The sequence below is a fragment of the Ictidomys tridecemlineatus genome, chromosome 11, assembly GCF_052094955.1.
Source record: "Ictidomys tridecemlineatus isolate mIctTri1 chromosome 11, mIctTri1.hap1, whole genome shotgun sequence".
NCBI classification, from domain to species: Eukaryota; Metazoa; Chordata; class Mammalia; order Rodentia; family Sciuridae; genus Ictidomys; species Ictidomys tridecemlineatus.
In genome coordinates this window covers 109781943-109787668 of record NC_135487.1, presented here as the reverse complement: position 1 = coordinate 109787668, position 5726 = coordinate 109781943, and the positions used below count along the sequence as shown (strand labels likewise).

General features: G+C 40.0%; 1 long non-coding RNA gene across 1 annotated transcript; it reads left to right on the top strand.

The window, feature by feature from the left end:
• The first annotated feature begins 1664 nt into the window (after positions 1-1664).
• Positions 1665-5474, top strand: LOC144368286 (uncharacterized). Its single transcript, XR_013428091.1, has 2 exons — positions 1665-3718; positions 5266-5474. It is a non-coding gene; the product is annotated as an uncharacterized LOC144368286 (long non-coding RNA).
• The last annotated feature ends 252 nt before the right edge of the window (positions 5475-5726 follow it).

The window sequence follows — 5726 nt, the reverse complement described above, 5'->3', positions numbered from 1 at the left end:
TGGTACACGGTCATAAATCACTTCCCTAGTGCAAATGAAAGGGGTTTCCTGGCAGTGGAGATTGGTTTCTCCATGCACAGTTGAGCTCCAGGTAGAACTGCAACTTTGCACCTCTCTGAGTGGTAAGAAGGAAATTCCACAGGATAAAGATACGTTGGCCTGTTGGGTGGGACAAATTGGAGGAAGAGAGAAGGAGAAGAATGCTTACATTAACAGCAGTGTTGGTTGTCTGATCTTTGGTGGACTTAACAGAAAGGGCATTGAGTGTTAAATAACCGAGAAATAGCACTGGTAGAGTGAGAAAGGTACCTGGATAAAGTTTGGAGCACTCACACTTGAATATTTCTCAGAGTGCAGCTGCACAAGCCATAGAGATATCACCATTCCCAGGTTATTTCCAATCAGAATCATTGTATATTTTTCATGAGTCTTTGTGTCTTCGGGAAGACTGCATAATGTATTTGGGAGAAGAGCAGGCATTGGTGATAGACTTAGCTGTGTTACCTTGACAAGAAAATGTTATATAGAAAGAAATATATTCAAAGGGTTGGTGTTCAGATGAAATGAAATGATACATGTTAAACACACAGTACATCCTAACCAACAACTGCAAGCCATTAACAGAAACAGTTATAACAGGAAGCAATGCATGCAGAACCTCAGGCGGAATCTCATTTACAAAGTCTTTTCATATGCATGCTTCCAGGGGTGCTGTGATTAAAGGTCAAACCTCCAGGTTCATACAGATCTGGGTTCAAATACTGGCTCCTTTGTCATTAACTTTGTAAACATGGGCAAGTTGGTTAACCTTTAAGCTTTGGTTTCTTCATCTGTAAAATGAGATAACAGTACCTAAGGGGTCTAAGGTACTTGTGAAAATTAAATAGTGTAAGTTTTTTTTCCTATGCACTAAGTACTTCACAAAAGAGAGCAATTATTCATCATCCCATTTGTCCTCCTAGGAGCTCTTTTCTGGAGAACCTAAGACCCAGAGCTGTGAGCCTTCCAGAGCAGGACTGAGATCAAGCTCCAGCTCATGTGGAACACCTGGCTGAGAACGTTTTCCAGTGGTGATGCAAGGCAGGTGCTAAACGAAAATGAGTCGGAGGCATCCAGAAATTATATTCTATACCTGAGCTGGAACAAAGATTTTAGCCCCAGAGGACTTCAAGCCAACAAACCCCTCCCACTGGAGGAAGGACCCCATTTGAATCTGGCAGTGACAAAAGAGATTTCTTCACTTCCTGAATAGGGAATTCTTTTCTTATCTTCTCTATGGCTCTCAGGAATTGAAGTGGGGTAGGAGAGGTGTTCTTGATGTGCCCAGAGGTTGGTTGTACTGGGTGTGCCTTAAATTAAAAAGAGTGTGCCTTATGGAGAGTACAAAAAACAGTCATTGGGGTGGGGCCTCTCAGCCTTGGGTAGGCCCTCCTGATTCTTCAGGATGATGCATAACTCAGCTCTGAGATCTCTTGCTGAATCAGAGATTTTTCCCTTTGAAGGCACATGTAGCAACTGCAGTAAAAGACCTAAGGGGACTGAATTCTGTTTCTGTCTATCCGGCCTCTGTCCCCTCTGTTCACTTTCTCTTTTCCCCTCTATTTACCTCCCCAATCTCACTTGCTCAGATCCTACGTTCTTCCTTTATATGGATGCCTACTCGATCCTCTGCATAGGTCTTGCATTTGTCTAGATGAGTGTCCATACTTGTCCGTATAGAGGGTTTTCCCTGTGTGCGTATGAAGGTGTAACCTAGCAATGTAGCTATCAGCTTAAACCACAACCATGAAACTAAATCCTAAAGAAAATAGGCTGCTTTGCTGAGCAAAGGTAAATCTAAGAGTCAAACTTTCCTTGAACCAAAGTTTAGAAGAAGATGGCTTAATTCCATTGAAGACAAACAATGGAATTTTTTAAAAAAAAATAATTTAGTATTTAAGGGAGATGATAATTTACATAATTCAAAATTAAGTGAAGATTTATACATATGTCTGTTCTTCACCCTTGTCATCCTTGTGTTCAATTCTGGTTCACCTTCCCAAGCCAGTAACCATGTAAATATCTCCCTTGAATGCTTCCAGAAATTTAAGAAATATTTACTACACAAGTAAATACAAACTTACAATTCAGTCACTTCCTTAATACCCAAATAATCAATATTATTCTTTTTTACTTTTTGTTTATTTCATAATCCATCTTGGAAATCTTTCAATATCAATTCATAAGAAGGCCCCTCATTCTCTTTACAGTTACATAATATCCCATTATACAAATGTACCATAATCTATTTAACTAATCCCCCATTGATGGACATTTAGGTTGTTGCCAATTACCTAGTATAGTGACAGTGTTGCAGTGAATAACCAGTTTTGATGCTTACATTTCCCATCTGTATGTGGCACCAAGGACACCCACAACAGCAGTATAGGACAGTGCACATCTCCTCCTTTCTTGCTGTTCAGCACGCATTATTGCACCTATAATTTTATTAATTTGATAGTAAAAATGACACCTCGTCATAGTTTGAATTTATGTTTATCTTAATAAGAATGAGGCTGATTGACTATTCATATCTTTAAAAGGCGTTTATGTGTCTTTTTACTGTGAACTCTTTGCATTCTTTGCCAGATTTCCTTCTGGATAAGTGATCTCTTTCTTATTGACCTGTGGGAACTCTTAAAATATTAAGGACATTAAACCTTGTCTGTGAAATGAGTTGCATATAATTTGTGCCTAATTCACCATTTGTCTTTTGTCTTTGCTAAAATTGTTTCTGCCAAGTGAAGATTTTTATGGAACTTAATTTTAAAATCTCTTCTCTTCTGCCTTCTAGATTTTGTATCATAGTTAGAAAGGTCTTCCCCACTCTGAATTTATGCAGGAACTTTCCTTTGAGTGCTTACTTTTTACATTGAATATTTGATTCTTTTGGAATGGATCCTGGTATATAATGCATGAGGGAATGGATCCAATGTTTTGCTTTTTTTTTCTTCTAAATGGACCCACAGTTGTTCCAGCGCTATTTATTGAAGAGTCTATCATTTTCCCCACTGATTTGAGAAGGCAACTCTATCATATGCCAAATTCCTGTATATATTTGAATATACTTCTGAATTTTATATTCTGTTTTATTGATCTGTCAACAACAGAAAATTTAAAACTGTCTAAATCACTGAGATATCAGCCAAAACAGAAATATAGAAAGAGCCGAGGAATTTGTGAAATAAAAATGATACCGAACTCAACACCTTCTATAAGAATACTTTCTTTTCACAAATTCACTGCAAGCCTGAGAAATGGGGCCTGAAGGGGGTCAAAAGGAGGTGCCTGTGTGACCCAAAGGCTGAGCTCAAACATATCCAGAAGATTCTTGTGACTGCACCAGGAGCTTCAAGTCATAGATCTGCAACAGGGGTGAGTATCTGACCCCAGCCAGAGCTCTTCTGAGCCTTTCATAGGAATTTCTGAACTTGTCATCCAAAGAGAATCGGACAGTTTTTTGGTGAAGGTGACCATAAAATGTAAACCCTGGGACTTCCATGGGACAGGCAGACTTCTGAGAAGATAGCCAAGAAGTGGTGAAAGAATAAAACGGACACAGGAAAATTCAGAGATGATAAAATACTACTCAGCAATAAAAAAAAAAGGAGTGAAGTGTAGATTCATACAATGGATTCATACTGCATGAATCCTTCTGAGTGAAAGAAGACAGACAAACGTAAGTACCTACGAGATTCTCTATAACTCTTGAGAGTGCAAACTGATTTACGGTTCCAGAAATCAGATCCAACACTCCCGAGAAGGGTGAAGAGGAGAGGAGAGGCAGAGTAGGGCAAGAGAGGAATTATCAAGGGGCAAAGGAAGAAGATGGGGGTTATGGGGGTGTCTGGTCATCTTGAAGGCAGTGATGATTTCATAGGTGTGGACTTTCAAAACGTATCCAGTTATGCACCTTAAATCCCAGGGTCTTGAGCATGCTAGGCAGGCACTCTACCACCGAGCTACATCCTCAATACAGGATGTTCTTCAAAAAGCAAGGACTTGGGGAAGGAGAAGCTAACACAGAAAGAAGCATATGTGGATGGTGTGAGTGGAGAAGGGAGGATGGTCAAGAGAAAGAGTGAATTTAGACCGAATTTGGGGTTTAGTTCTAGAAGCCTTGCTGCATCTCCAGTTTGGTTTCTTAACCCAAACATGTATTTTTTATTTTTTTTTAAGTTGTTGATGGACCTTTATTTTATTTATTTGTATGTGGTGCTGAGAATCAAACCCAGTGCCTCACGCATGCTAGGCAAGTGCTCTACCACTGAGCCACAACCCCAGCCCCAAACATGGATTTTAAGAGGAATATGCTTCCTGCTTTGTCCATACTGAGTTTCTGGCCTTTGATGACTGAATAATAGGACCACACCCGTACCTTTCTCAAGAAAGACTCCCAGGAGTCTATTTGGTACCCCTTCTTCCTTACCGATGATACCCAGTTTTTCACCAAGTACAACCAACTCTACTTCCTACACTTTGAGAGAACATTTGTTCTTTTCCATCCTGATCTGCTGAGTTCAATCTTCCTGTACTAGACCCTTCCTTCCTTCCTTCCTTCCTTCCTTCCTTCCTTCCTTCCTTCCTTCCTTCCTTCCTTCCTTCCTTCCTTCCTTCCTTCCTTTCTCTCTTTCTTTCTTTCAAACTGGTTATTGAACCCAGAGACATTTTACCACTGAGCTACACTCTCCAGTCCTTTTTATTTATTTATTTTTTATTTTGAGGCCACATCTCAGTAAGATGCTGAAGCTGGCCTTGAACTTGCTATTCTCCTGCCTCAGCTTCCGGAGTCTCTGGGATCGCAGGTGTGCACCACTACAGCTCGTTCCACGTAGGCACTTTTGATGCCTCCCAACGGAGCTTACCTCCGTCTTCTTTCCTCCATGTGGTTTCCAAAGTTACAGATTTAAAGCATAGAATGGATTCTTTCATTCCCCTTCAATTCTGTCAATGACCACTTCACATGGTGCTCACTGAACCGGCCACCTGCAGTGGCCGCATCATCCCTCTCCAGAGCAGCTCCATTAGACCTCAGACCTCAGCAAGCTTCTGACTCCAGCCACAATGGATGTTGTGAGTTGCCCGGGAGTGCTCTTATCTTCTCTTATCTTAGTTGTCCACCTAACAAACTTCTCACATTATTGAAGGCCCAACTCAAATGTCGCCTATGTATAGCTCTATTTGACTCTCAGCTCAGTGAATTGTTTCTTCCTCTTGTTCCCACAGCTCTTATCGTCTCCCTTACAGTGATTGGATGAGTCTTTCTTTCGTGCAAGATGACAAACTTCCAAAGAGCAGAAAGTGTGTTGCATTCATCTTTCTATCCCTAGAAAACAAGGTAGTTCACAAAATGTAGCAGGTGCCTAATTAATGCTTGTTTAATTGATTTAAGCAGAGGAAACTGAAATAAATAAATAGTTTTGAAACTTTAGAAATACCACTTAGTGCAATTCTTTTTCTTTTCAAGATTTTTTTTTCATAATACCTTTTTTTCTATTTATTTATTTTTATGTGGTGCTGAGGATCAAATCCAGGGCCTCCCACAGTGCTAGGCAAGCACAAACCCTGAGCTACAGCCCCAGCCTTGCACAATTCTTTTTAAAAACAAAATGTTACTAGGAATCTTTTTTTAAAATATTTTTTTTAATGTCAGGTTTATGTATGTATTTATTTTCATGTGGTGTTGA